Raw genomic sequence first — 16143 nt, 5'->3', positions numbered from 1 at the left:
GGAGAAACCTTTACCATTTGAAGTAAAAGAGTTAAGGAAGGATATTACCGGGTTGCATGAGATTGGGTTACCTCCCAAGAAGTGTTAAGTTTAAAGTCTTCGGCCAGACTTAGGAAAGGGTTAGTCAACTCGAACCGTATAACAGTAATCGGAATAACTGTGGGTCTTCAAAACCAAAAAGAGCTGACAAAAGGAGACTGCCACAAGCCAGAGAGTGATAGTCTTCCTTAAACAGATGTGTCGACCCTAATCTCCTAAAATAATTAGGTTTAGTATCAAAACTTAAAAATTGACACATTTTACACTCATATGTTCCCACAATTGGTAGAAAATTTTTTGGTGGGAAAACAAAATCGATCTTGGAATCATAGCCTGGGTAAACCACATCAACCAGAGGATGGGTTTCTAACGACTGAATTTCCTTATGGACACCATTAGATTTAGGAAAACGTGTATGAAGATAATCTTTTAGAATGGTCGAGGCATTGATGTCAAGTCCCAAGTGAGGGACCTTTTTAAGAGTTAAAGCACACGGAGAACGATAAACACCCCCAAACTTAGAGTTTTCGGCGTCTCTAGATAGACTGGTCACAATCTCCCTAATTTCTAGGTCATCAGATTCCTGAAAATGGGCAATTGATTCGTCTAAGTCGGGTTCGTCCTCACTAATCTCTACGAGTTCATCTAAGACTACTGTTTCCAAATCGTTCGACTCGAAAACAGAATTCTCAAGATAAACCGGTTCCTCTAAACCAGCATCATATAAAGGATTTTAAGAGAAAGTTTCTAATAAAAGCTCATTAACTAAGGTGTTAATCAAAGTTACTTCCTCTGATCCATTAATAAGTTCATCAAATAATGGATTGTTCAATACTCTGTAGGCTAAAGGATCATGAACTACATCGTCTAAAACGATGGTATCTCTAGTCAGATCCACATCTTTTTAAATAGGTGAATAATCATTAAAATTATTGGGATCTGAACCAGAAATAATATTATCATTATGAAGCTCAAATGGAGTAACTAGTTCCGGATCACTATGCCTACAAATATATGATTCTTCATCAATATTATCTTCATCATAATCATCATGAACCTCATCTAAAGTAGTGACTTTTATTCTAACCTCGTCCTCTAGATTGGGAAAATATTCACTATTGATATCAAGGGTAGAATTGGAAACACTATTTTAGAAATTTAGATTATTTCGAGCAGCATTAGCTAACTGTTCATTTTCTGCCTCTAAACGTGCTTGAATTTCACTGAGCGTAACACTTATACGTTCACAAGTCTCATTGAATATCTTAGACCGTCGTGTACTCTCTTCTCTTGAACTAACTGCACGTTCATACTCCCTTCGAACTTGTTGGTAGGTTTCTTCTAGAGATTGAATAGGTTTAGAAATGTCATAATCAGGACTAGTTTTTAAGTAATTTTCCAAAAACGCATGACTAGTACTATAATATTCCTGATTTTCTTGCTCGTAAGACCAATTCGTGTGTGGATAGTAATTGGGCTCACTATGGTATGAACCATAACCTTGAAAAGGTTGGCGTTCCCAACTACTATTCCCACCATGGTCATAAAACTGATGATTTCCATATTCAAATCAGGTCAATACTCATTGTATTGGCTTCTATCATACCAGTTCGACATTCTTAATTGCAAGGGAATTCTACACAACCACAAACAAGGCCGACTGGACTCCACCAAAAAAAACCTAAAGATTTCTAGCAAACAAAAAGCATGATGGCTCCACTTAGATTGTTTTCTAGACTAGCTTCTATTCCTTCGAAAAGGAATTCGTTACAATTTGAGCACACCCCTCTGGAACCAATCCGAGCTAATGTAAGTTGAATCGAGGCGAGGGAAGCTCAGTGGAGCTTTGATACCCAAGGCCTCACCGGTACAAGGCGGCGCAGTCACACATTCAACTTATAGAAACCATCAAGAACTTCGAAGTATGCTAAAATAGTAATCAATATTTTTCGAAAGATTTTCCTACCAAGCTCGTTACCCTATCGGTCTCGTTCTAATCAGATTTTAAACTTGGATTAGCGTTAGGTTTCGTTTACCTAAGGCGGACAAGAAGGGAACGGTGATGAAATCCGAACCCTTATCTTGTATTGGCCAGGCCTTGCCCTTTACTAGGAATTTAAAAACAGTCCAAATTCGTCCTCAATCAATGAATCACCTTAAGGAATACAGTAACTCGCTTACAGGAGATTCGCGAGTGTTTCGATGGACTTACCTCCCGTACCAGACGGGGGATGAACCGTTGAAGTCGACTCGGGCCAGGACTCCTATGTCATGTACGAACCCGAGGGGCCGAGACGATATTGTAATCGTCGTCCTTCCCTGCAAAAAGTTTATATATATATATATATATATATATATATATATATATATATATATATATATAACCCTTCCGTAGGGTTTAAAATTAAAATAAATTGTCCAAAGTCCAGTCAAATGAAAAGAAATACAAAAAATAATAATAATAATTACAAAATAAATAAAATGGAAAGTCTCTTAAAAAAATAAAAATAAAAATCTCTTTCTTTTTTTTTCTCTCTTTTTTCTTTATTTTTTTGCTTTGTCTTTTTTCCTTCTCTTTTAGCTTTAAGCTTTGATTCCAAGGTCTTTAGTATCCAACTTTAAACCTGTAATACAAAGACACAACCAAAGAGACGTAAAAAGAACAAATGGAATAATAAAAAATAATAAAAACCTAAAAATTCTACCTAAGCACAAATCCGCGTCGGCGGCGCCAAAATGATTAATGATTTTTTGATTGTGATTGTAGTAAATAGGATTCGTTTCATACTTGTGAAGGAAATGGAATTTTTAGATTTAATAAAAATATATATACAAAAATATTAACAATGGGCGAGAGGTACCGGGACTAAGGATTTGGCCGAATTCACTACACAGGGTTCATTCATATATTCTTTGACAATTTAAAACTCAATAAAATTAACATGGACTCTGATTTTGCCAAGATAGATTCTCAAAACATCGATTGTAAGTCCTAAGCATGATGTATCAAAACACCTAAGCTAAGCATACATCATCAAATTAAATAACAACCAATTAATTCAAATCATATTTCAATTTTAAATTAATGCAAAAGTCATAAAAAAGAATAAAATAAATTTACCCGTGTATGAAATTCACCCTCCTCCGTCGTCCCAGTGTTGGGTTTTAGCTCATCATGATAAAAACACGCTCAAAATATTTATTTATTGCTCAAATGGTGTTTACAATGAAGAGAAGAAGAGAAAATGGTGTAAAACTGTAATCTGCGACGCACAAAAAGCGTCACAGAATGAACGATAAAAAACAAGTGTTGCTGCTGTTTAGACTGCACTGCGACCCACGGCTGTGCGTCTTAGACACTGTTGATAAACCACTGTCCTTGCGAGTCTGTTCTTCGTGTTCTTGGTGTTCTTCATCAGCAGAAACAGCAGAAACAGAGTTTCATCAACTCTTGATTTCTGCTTCTCTGGACCTTCTCTCGACCCCAAACTCTCGACACCCCCTTTCCTTCGACCCTATAACTCTATATATACCCAACAGGCGCAAGAAATCTCCCTCATTCACTCCATATAATCTTCATTACTCGAGCAGTAAATGAAAATATTTTGGGAATATTTTCTTTCCCTTCTCGTCTCCTGCACGCGTATTACAGCTGCAGAACTCTCCTCATTTAGCTCTGTCACGCCTCTGCCTATGGATAGAGTCATAACACATGTTCTGAACACGCTCAAATTCCACAAAACTCAAGAAATCCCGTGAATAGCTTCCTCCCGTACGGGTCTGCTCTGATTTCATCTGTTGAATTTTCTAGCCAAATTTGATCGCAACAAACACCCATACCAGCTCTGTTATGATATACCACATCTTTCAACAAAGTTTCAGCGATTGAATCTCACTAAAACACGTCAAAAAATTCTTCCCAAATTTCTGCCAGTTGCATGCGTCATTTTTCCCGCCTTTTTCTGATTTCAAATTTTGGAAGAAAGGGACCTCCCCTTTATCCATTCCCGGGGTCCCTTTAGCAATTGGGGCGGAAATAGTAATTTTGGGGATGAAACAATAATTTTTCTGGTGTTTTTAACAACTCCTCCGGGTGCTTTTAGCGCATTTCTGGGGTGCCTTTAACACTTTATCCTGGGGTGTAAAACACCACTTTTTGAGCCCATTTCGCCGCAAGGGCTTATTTCTCTAAAGTTTCCTACAAAGACATAAAATAACACAATAAATACAAAATCGATCACTAACAATACATCAATTGAGACATATTAGACACATAAATGTCAGAGCCAAAAGCAAGGTAAAGCGAAGATTGATTCGTTGGTAAGGCTTAAGAAACATATGCGTTCTGCTTTTCTTCTATTTAATTATAGAAGGGATTTGGCTCAACGAACTCAACGATTGAGTCAATATGGGAGGTTATCTATTATTACACTAAAGAGTTTTATTTGAGCATTGCTTGATTGAATTCACCAAGCATTGGTTTGTCAAGTTTGGTTGTCAAATTTAGTCCCAAAATTGGTGTCGCTTAATTCGATTACTGAAGATCAACTTTGTTAGGTTGTACTAGGAACATAAAAATATTGAGACTTGCTCTGGTTAATCATGAAGACCTGAGTATCGAAGACAAAGAAGACATAATCCTTCAGTGCTAGGTTAGTAACTATCGATTTGACTTGTTTCATTTATATCATTTGTTCTTTCAAGTCTATATAACAACCAAAGTTAAGTTAATTTGTTTATAAAGTATTTGGTGATTGGGTGATTATACTATGATTGAAGTATTAATAAGGAATGAAAAACTAGTTGTTTCTACAGCTTAAGTAGATGGAGTTACGAAGTATGGTTTATCTATGAACTTCGTGTTCTTGACATTGCACTAATTGGTAATTCGTCATTATTTACTGTGCTGAACTTCCATAAGAATCCGAACCCTGGAATTTTTCTTGAAAGCAATTTCATAACCATTGTTTATGGAAGTAGACATGCAAAACTTGTTTCGTACTAAAATTTGGATTCAATATCGATCCCAGGACTGATCCCTTGCGGCAAAGATCGATCTTATGACCGATTCTAAGTCAGAACCGATCCTAAAAATGTATGATTTGTTTCTATATTTTTTATATGTCTATTATATTTAGGTTTATGAAGACATTGCGACGTATATGGATTATACCGAGAATGTCCATAAGTGTCGACATAGTGAACTAAACATGTGCTAAACTTTATTATCTTATTGTTCAAATATGTCTCTTTGATACTCAAGGAAAGATCTTTTAACCGTTTTTCAATACCTATGTTGTTATCGAATTATATTCTTACTAAGTCTCATAGGTTTACCTATCTCTAGTCGTTATATTAGTAGAGTACATGGATATTTGTTAGCTAAAATTAGTTTTCATCTGTGAGAGATATCGGTTTCATATTTGGAATACAAATGGTATTTGATAATTTCATAAATAAATACTCATTGCATATCTTAAGGATTTTCGAAATTGGTAGATTTTTGTTGTAAAACATGCCTCTGTCATAATACTATAAATATTGGAGTCTTGTATTCTTACAAAATCATCCCTTGAACACACATATTGATTGATGGTGTGGGAAGCCAATTTGTTAAAAGATAAGAGTAATCTAATTAGGTGAAACATCTTGTGTTTTCTTAGTTTAGAATCTTCTTGGGATCAAGAATCCTTTAGTAGTACTGTCGGTGGGAAACTAGTCATATTATTTTTTAGTCTTCATTAGTTATTTATTTGATTCAAAACTAACTGTATAGTTATCCTAGATATATTGATCAAACTTGTTTATGTTATGGTCATTCTCTTCTGATATAAGACCACTCAAATTTTTTTTGAGGATTGACTAGAACAGATTGTACTATACTATTATTGAATATCAATAAGAAAAGTAACCTCCCCGATTCAGAAAACCAGAGCTTTTTTAGATCAAAAAACTAGCATGAAATCGTTAAACAATTCTGTTGATTAATAATTTGATATTTTTTCTATCACAAACTCCTGCTTATAGTCTTAGGTTTCTATCCCTGCATCCAGAGCCTAACAATAGCCTAGGTAGTTGTATCTAACCAGCCGTTTACAATTGATAAACACACCTATTATTAAGATATATACTACCACCAATAACTTGTACTAAATACTGACACTATAGCAAGATATGGGTCACTGCTTTCACATATGAGGTACATGACACATATCTAAGTGATCTAGATCTATTTATCAATCAACAAGAATAGACTCCATTCTATGTGTGTTGATCAATAATGGAATCAAGTTTTTTTCAACAGTTATTTTGAAGATTGAAATTGAATATTGAAGACTTTTATTTTTGGTTCTAATCTTTATATTACTTTTTGCATATTTGATTCTATGAGATCCATAAGTTGTTACAATGATAAACATAATTATTTAAAACGATCCAACAAACTTTTTTGTTGTATTAAATTTCTTGGATAATACTTGTTCACTGTGATTAATTATTTCGATAATAACTGTCTAAGTTTGATATTTGACTAAAACATTTATTGATGTAAACAGATGATCATATTTTATCAGTGAGCTAAATAATGATTTGGGTGATCTATATAAGTGAGTTGGTTACTGGAATAGATTTAGTGTTTTGTTGTTTCGGGATGCGATCCAAAAGTAAAAATCATGTACATGATATGTAAACAACTTTACTTGGACGATATCAAAAATCAATATCAAGAATCAATCTAGTACGTACTCGGAATGCATGTATACGAACCAAATTCCAACAAGAAAAAGTATTGTACTCTGTATTTGAAGATACGAATTCAAAAGAATAAATATTTTAGGTTCTTAACAGTATGAGCTTGAAAAAATATCTAGGTTGTTTAACGTACTACATGTGATACTTTTATTATAAATATAAAAGATATAATGCAAAAAAGAAATAGCACAAGATACCAAAAATTTGTTAAGAAGGAAAACTGCAATGTGCAGAGAAACCTCGAGACCTAGTCCAAAACTTGAACACCGCACTGTATTAAGTCCTTACAGATACTAGCCTATTATCATATATCAGAGAATATGATTAAGACTGAATCGACCCAACAAGCAATTCATCTTCCGCCGTGCTCTTTTATGTTTCTTGGATCTCGCAAAACCTTGCACAACTTGATTCCCTAACTGGTGTTCTTTACTGGCCTAGGAGTTTCTTTAACCTAAGTAAAGACTTTTTAACTATTTTTCCTCTAACAAACAACGCATTTTATTTCATTCAGAAAGATATTCAATCATGGTAATGATAATCTATTTGCTTATGATGGATCTCCAAGGTAAAGAAGAAATCAAGTAAAAGTCAAACAATTAGGATAGCTTACTTTCTTCCAAAGTTATATCGATCCTACTTCAAAACAACAATCTAAACAAATCAAACAAGAGGTGTTTTAGATATCTATATTATGGAATCACAAAAGTCTGAGACGAAGAGTACTTTGTGATTTCTTTTTATCTTGTTCCTGATTTATAATTTCGAAATTATAACAATCAATAAGAACAAGATCCGGTTAAAAACGATCAATCAAGTAAAACATAATCTGACCGGGTTTAACGAATCCCTTAGTGAAGATTTTCAAAGTCGTAAACTAATATAGCTTCTCCATGGGAAACATAGGTTTTCAGAGGATGACCTTAGCCGTAACTAGGTAACGGGAATTAGTGCCCGAATTGATATTCTAGTTTACATGGAGTCCTTCATAGGTCAGAAATAAAGCTAGGTTCATGAACCTGTTTCCATGTTTAAGAATTACTTTGTAACTAAGCAAACTTGATTTCTCCATATAGATTGTGCATGTAAGCATGTGAGGTGTTTGCCTTGAATCACAAAGAGAAAATGCGGTACCATATATTAGTCGAATGTGCTTGTCATACACCAAGTGGTTTGCTACAGAAAATGATTAAGTTATTCTTTTACCGAAAAGCATAATTTGGAGTATAATATCACAAGACTAAAACAACTCATGAACTGTCCAAAATAGATCGTGAATATTTAGTCATCTCGCAAGTCATGACCCTTTTGCATTGATAAGTTTATAAACTGTCTAAAACAGTTAGTATAATCGAATAAAAATTCTACAAACAACTCTTAAAACTAACTGTTAGAGCACTGCTCGGTTGAACTCGCATGCGTTGCTATCTCAAGCATGTTTGTCAATGTTAGTGATCAAAACTATAAGTCTTGATTTCTAGTCTACTATTAGCTAAGTCTCGGACTAGGATAAAAAGTATAGTTGAGCTCAATACTCCATGGATATCATCATACAAAGATGAAGAACTACTCAAGGAACTAGTGGAACTTCATCGACTAAAAGGTATGTGGAAACTTGAACTTATATATCACTCAAAAGCCTATCTACTTCATCTCCTATCTTGAGATAAAACTTATTTTGCTATATAGACTTTGATTATAAGCATTTTCTATTTCGATCCGAGTTTATCTCGCTTATCTATTTATCGAAATATGTGTTGCTAAGCTTTCGCTTTGTCCAAGTTCATCTTTACTAGTGACGAAATCCATGTTAAGTTTCAATTATTTGAAAATGGATTTGACGAATAATGTTTGTGAACAACAACTATATAACGTCCTCTAATAATGTTTCAATGATTGAAATGAAAGTTTAGATTATATTACCATTGTTGGATATAAGCATTGTGTGGTAACTCATACATGTGTAAGTGCTTATTCCTTGAACCAAAGTATGCGTACTTTGCTGCTTAGGAAAACCGGAACAGAGTCCGTGAACCCAGTCCGCGTACTTTCGGAAGTTCTCTTCCCGAGAAAATATGCTGGAGTTTGTGAACTATTTACAAACTTATTCCGGGTACTTAAGTCCGCGTACCAGTCCGCATACTTAAGTTGGTTATTTTTTAAAAACGATTATTCGTGAACTTAAACTTATATGAACTAAGGAATGCAAGTTTGCAAACCGTGGCTATAAATTTCATGAATCGATTCGAGTGAATCGAATCGTTTTTGTTTCAGCGGTATCTATTATAAAGATCTAAGCAATTGAACAACTCTCTAACTAGTTCATTTGAGTCATTTGAACTAGTTGTGGTAAAGAAGAATATGGTTGATATGAAAGTGCTCAGATGGCTAACCATTTGGTTAACTACTGTTGAACCAACTAGATGTACATGTTTGGGTACGGTTACACAAACCTAGATAACGTGCATTTCATTTGTGTGCAAGAAGCTAAGTTTCGATCTAACGTCTGAAAGATATTAGCTTGAATCTAATCAAGTTTTCATCTAAAAATGAATATTGAATGATTTGTTACTAAGCTAACATTGATTGCAAACCCTGATTTGAAAAACTATATAAGGGAGAACTCTAGCAACTTGGAAACTTAATCCCCACACCTCCTGTGTGATACTAGTTGTATAATCTAGAATCGATTCTCCTTTAACCTTAGGTTTCTAGTGAGACCCTGTAGGTTAACGACTTGAAGACTTCATTGGGATTGTAAAGCCAAACCGATACTACTTTCTCGTAGTTGTGTGATCTGATCTTTCTGTTTCTATCGTACTAAGTACAATCATAAGGATTGAATAGAGATTGATTTCTATGATAGGAAAGATATAAAAGTAGTCACAAACATCTTCGTCTCATCATTTATGATTCCATAATATCTAGTTTCGCCACCATAATATTAGATTATTGTGAGGTGATTGATAATACTGAGTTGTTCTTCGGGAATATAAGTTTGGTTTATCAATTGGTTCCTGTTCACCTTGATTTATCAAAAGACGGAACAAAAACTCGTAGGTATTTCTGTGGGAGACAGATTTATCTATTACCATATACTTTTCTGTTTGATACAGATTTGTTTATTAAAGTCTTCGACTTTGGGTCCTAACAACTCTTAGTCGTGGGTGAGATAAGCTAAGGGAATCAAGTGCGTAGTATCCTGCTGGGATCAGAGACGTAAGGAGCGCAACTGTACCTTGGATCAGTGTGATATTGATTGGGGTTCAACTAAATTCCAGACCGAAGTTAGTTTATAGTAGTCTAGTGTCTGTAGTGGCTTAATACAGTGTGTGTTCAATCTGGACTAGGTCCCGAGGTTTTTATGCATTTGCGGTTTCCTCGTTAGCAAAACTTCTGGTGTCTGTGTTATTTTTTTTATATTATATTTTGTTATATAATTGAAATATCATAGGTTGTGCGTTTGAATTAATCAATTGGGAAATCCAACTTTGTGTGGTTGATTGAAATTAATTGATACTTGAAGATTGGTCTTTGGTACCATTCAAGCGATTTCTCTTGTATTCAATTAGACTCACAGATTTCTATTTGCTTGAGTAAGTATTGAATCGAGAAAGAGAGATATAACTCTTTGATATACTTTTATCAAGATTGAGTTTGACTGTCTAGTTGATTCTCTTAAAATTATATTGGAGTTAGTCCATACAAATTGCTAATAGAAATATTGGGTGTGGTTGTTAGACCCCATTTTTTTCAATTGGTATCAAAGCATGCAAATGCGTTTAAAGACCTTACAAGCCTGTGTTTGTAGCGATCTGATTCTATGTACAATAAGAATATCTCAGATAACGCAACATCAGCCCTGAGTCATCCTTGTGAACTTCAAAGTCCCGAAGCTTCTAAGAAAAACTCTATTTTTAGTCCTTTGACTGAATATGCATTTAACTGAGAAAAATCTCTTGATGAACGTTTGGATGATCTTTCAGATGACAGTGATTCAGAAGGAGGACATAATATTGATGAGGAAGTCTCTCAATATATCAAGCTTTTTGACCATGCTTTGAAATAAAAGAAGTCAACTACTTGCTTGAGTAAATACATGACACCTCTCTGTCAAGAAAACAAAAAACTGAGAAAACTCTTTAAAGGGTATGATTGTGGATATGAACTTTTAAAATCTATCGTTAAAGATCGAGAAGAGGAAGTACGCTCAAAAATGTCCTAGTGTGACAAACTTTTTCAAAATATGTTTGTGTTGAAAGAAAGACTTGCGGAATCTGAAGCAAGATATGACTCTCAACAAAAATGTTTTAATGACAGAGAACACAGTCTCCTCGCCAGAGAAAAATCATTGGAGACTGATCTCGTTGCTGCTCTTAATAAGGTAAAATCACTAGAAGAAAATATGAAAAGATTTAATTCTAGCTCTACAAAATTATCTTTTATGTTTGGAGCATGTAAAGAACATCGTGATACACGTGGTCTGGGCTATAAGGGAATAGACGCTCCAAGTACTGGTAAGATTAATTTTGTTCATGCTAATGAAAACTCTTCATGTGAAAAAACATTTCAAGAAGCCCATAGTCCTAGAAACAAGGACTATGTTTCTTCAAAATCTATTCACACGAGAACAGTGAAAACCAAGTCCTTTAACTGCTATTATTGTGGAAATAAAGGAAATCCTGAACGAAGATGTCGTTTTCGATTAAGGAATGAAAAACTTCACAACATTTTTGTATGGATTTCTAAAGAAGTTATTAAACCTGTTTCTCATCTTTGTGAAGTAGAAGGCATTGTTGGCAATCAAAAGAAATACCATAATAATACATTTCTTGATTGTGATTTTGAGACTAAAAAGGCCTACAATGGTAGAAGGAAGAATGGAAGAAGGACAACTGACTTCTCAATTAACTCTGAGAAGAGAAAAAGACATAGGATAAATAAAGAAAAGCCAAATTCCTTTTCACCTCCTAAAATAAGATAGTAAACCCGAGGTGTCTTCTCCAGGTTTCATTCATATCAATAATCGAGTCTCGGAGCTCAAAAACAGCATAAATAGACTCAAGCAGAGCATCAAAAAGACAAGGAGAACAGCAAGTGCAGGTATTCCTTGTTCCCCTATGGTTAAATCTTTTTCTACTAATCCTAATGACTTTTCTGAAAATCTTCAAGAAGGAAAGAAAAAAGAAGTCAATATTCTGAATGAGCAAAATGCTCATCAAAATACAACAGGATTACTCAATATATAGCATCCTTCTTGTAATATGGAAGGATGCTTATAATTCTCAAGAATCATGTATGTCTTGAGAAAGTAGTTGTTGTTATTTTTTCCATCTTCAAAACAATGATCATTAAGATGTGGACCTTGCTTCATTACTTTACATAATGTAAGTCCTTGTTGACTGCTAATTTTTTTTAAACGATTCTCTTGAACTAAGAAAGTCATCCCTTGTTTAGAATGATTCTTGAGTGTCAAGATCCCTTCTAAATTTTGCTCCATCATACCTTTGGTCTCGTACCAAGGTTGTAATCGTAAGTGCACGGTCACAGGACCTACACGGAACATACACGAGTATCTCTAGAGTTTCCTAAGAAACACTCGTGTATATATATATATATATATATATGTATGTATCATGAACAACTTTGGTACATATACGTTCCATAATGTCAAAAGGTTCATCTGATTTCTGTGAACACAATGGATGGATGCAACAGGGAAGACAATGATGAGAAGGGAAAGCCTATCGAGTTCCACGAGAACCCTGTTTTCATTACCTGCTATCATGTTGTTGATCATGAAAACAAACTACCAGTTCAGATGTCACCACAGCTGGTTGGAAATATTCTTCGAGATATTTAGGTTGTACATGAACAACTTGGTATTGCAACAAGGAATCTTGATTTTCTGACAAACGAACTGAAGAAAGCAACTGATGAGCCAGTCCTTGTTCAATCACTTGTTGTTTGCAGCAGTTGATGTTTTGTTAAATCATGTTCTCTAAGAGTTTTTTATTTTGTCTAATAAATATTCTTATGAGAATTTTATTCTTGTGTTGTTAGGAAGAATAACTAGAGTTTGGAATAGCCATTATTGTGATTACACATAGCTATGTCCAACATTTTCATCTTTATTGTTTTTAGATTTATTTGATTAAATTCTAAAAGAAATTGTTTGGAAGATGATTTTTGCAGTATTAATCTTTATGGTTTTATATATTACAAACTTGTTATGGGATATGTGTGTTTGCGTCCGTGAACTATGATTGTCCCATACCTTGTCAAAAGTTAAGTCTTTCATATGTCGATATGCATGTATTGATAAAATAATGAATGAGATTTTGACATTACAAAAGTTTTAAGCCTATTATTTCATTATGCAAATATTGATGGAAGATAGGATGAAATTTTGTTTACAAGGATTATGTCTATTGTATATCATTGTGATGGGAAATAGAATGAATCCTTGTCTATTCCGCAATATTGATCTTCTCTGATCCATATTTTATGTATATATTGTGCGGCTTCGTAAGTTCTCTTATGTAGAGCAATGTTCATCATAATACTAAAGTCATACGACATGCCTCAGTTGATATAATGGTATATAATATGACTAAATAGGATAGCCAGACTTCACATACCTTTGTCGTTATAGACGTTTTCATTGATCTTGAGTCTTCAATCTTCAAGGTCGATTGGTGAATTATGTTACTCAATTACCATGCTTTATTGCAAATGCGAGAGTGACTCTAGTAGATTATAAGTTAAGATATAGTTTTGATCAACTATATTTGACAACAACCTTGACATACTAAAACTTGTGAGTTTGACTGAGCGATGCTCTAATAATCTCCATCCTTTGTCAATTTTGTGACAGAACTATAATTACATATGGATTTAAAAATAAATAAAATTTGATATTGCTTCTTGATTTATTGATCTTCAACATTATACTTCAAGTTCTACTATCATTCTGCATGTATTTGTTCAGCACCTTGTTGAAGATTCGTTGCTTGATAACAACCTATGATAATTTTAAAGTTAGAGCCTTTAGAATGAATAATCAATCTATTCAATGTTTGTTATGTCAGTGCATAGTATTTTTGTTTTCACCTACTTCAAAATCCATTGTACGAAAACTTTAAAGCAATACTACCGTGATATGTTTTCCCCCTCAGTCTTTACTTATCTCTTTAATTTGCTAAATTTGAAGCTTACCTTCTACCATGTAATTCACTTTCCCTTAGACAAATATCAGTAAAGTCATATGTGTATTAGTAGGTTTCTAAATAATTCTCCCCATTTTTACCATAAATTGACAAAGGTTTCGAATAGGGATTGTAATGAACTGGGCGTTAAGTGATTATCAACGTTACAAATATGTCGGTGGCCTTAGTCAGTATTATCAAGATACTTTATATATGTTTGATGACTTGAATGTGTCGGAAGAACATCAATGGGAAATTACTCTTGCAAAAAGAGAAACTCCACGAGGTGGATGAAATACGATAAACTATGATACTAATGCCTCAGCTCGACCAGATCCAATTGTTTCCCTGCTAGTCAGCGACATATGAGTAACAAACCTAAAACCAAAGGCGATTTGACGCTTTATAAATATGGTGTTCCTGGCTTTTTTGCGAATGATTACAAGAAGGTTATTCGTACTGAACCATTTTTCTTGGAGGTATTCGTTAAGGGCATTCCTAATGGAGAAAATTATCCCCAAGAAATTACCAGACAACCTAATTTTGACAAGGAAGAATATGAGACGAATAACTCCCGGGATGATGTTGGTCCACTTCTATTACTAAGCCCGTCTGATGATATTAAAGATGACGTTGAATCGACCTGCATTAAGAGGTAAATTGTGGTACATAAGGCTTTCTTCACTCATATTTATAAAAAAACGGTAATTGCTGGCTACACAATAATATATTTCACTCAACCTGCACCATTAAAGGTAAAAATTGTTGTTTAGTTATTAATGTTGGGAGTTGTGAGAATGTTACTTTATAAGAATTTGTAATAATCTTCGGCTAGGTACTAAAGAACACACTAAGTGGTACAACCTTTCATGGTTTCAAAATATATGAGGTAAGCTTACCGATGCTTGGTTCAGTTTTCAATTGCTTCTACTTACCACGATAAATTTTGGTGTTATGTAGTACTGATGGATGCATGTAATCTCTTGCTGGGAAGACCCTGTAAGTTTGATCGAGATGTTTATCGTGATGGAATGAAGAACATTTACTCGTTATATATGTTGATAAGCATATTATACTATTGTCTAATAAATATGTGGTCTTCAATCGTTTCCAACTTAGTTGACAATGCAAAGCTTTGAAAAAAAATATTAAGGAGTTAGATTTCGAGTATCTCTTAATGGGAGTTGACAGTGCTAACGATTTCGATGCTCCATATACGGCTCAACCATTGTTAATGAAATTAATGGATTTGTTCCCAATAAATATGCCCGAAGGACTGCCTCTGTTATGCGGTGATAGTTTTGTAAAAGTTGTAATAATATGTTCGTTCACTCATACTTGTGAAGATTCATCGTAGACCTAAATTCTAATACTAAAATAACAAACTCGGTTGAAAAATATGATTTCAAGTTTTAAAGAATACTAAGACTAAACATTCCACCATTCACAAAGTGATATAATTAATAACAACAATCATGCAACTCATACATTCATATTAATTCTAAAATATTGTCAATAAGTAGATTTCCAAAATAATCGATGTAAATCAAAAACATGCACTAGTACAAATTTTCACAGAGGCCACACTTGATCACTGTGTCCATAGGCCTTTAGGCAAGGGATATTTTCACTCCAAAAATGTGGTATCAGGTGACATGAAAATTGGTTACCTCTATGGCTACATAAATTTTGAGTGACTACCATACATGATTTACCATGGCCATACTCCTATATCTGTGTCTATATGATACAGTTTTTTAATTGAACATTTCCCCTATCACTATGGACATAAGTTCCTTATAGAAACGCAATTTGATTTGAACATTGATACAATTAAGCACAATGCCACATGGATTTAATTTTAACCATGGACTTCGTTATCAATCAGACGCGTAAAATTCGTTTTATCATCATGGACAATATATTCATCAGTTATAATTATGCTTAATTTGTCGCATCATTGTGATAAACTTTCCAAAGACACACAAATAATTTTAATCGTGGCTATTGTTTACCTTTAAGACACGAGAAATCAGATAAGCATGACGATAAATTCCTTGTAGGCATAGTATATGATTTTGGCGTTTCTATAGTCTTCCCTAAAGCCACATAAATTTATTTGAACCATGGTCATAGCTATCATTTA

Source organism: Papaver somniferum, chromosome 11, assembly GCF_003573695.1.
Source record: "Papaver somniferum cultivar HN1 chromosome 11, ASM357369v1, whole genome shotgun sequence".
Classification (NCBI taxonomy): domain Eukaryota; kingdom Viridiplantae; phylum Streptophyta; class Magnoliopsida; order Ranunculales; family Papaveraceae; genus Papaver; species Papaver somniferum.
The sequence above is the reverse complement of the archived record's forward strand: the minus strand, read 5'-3'. Positions refer to the sequence as shown.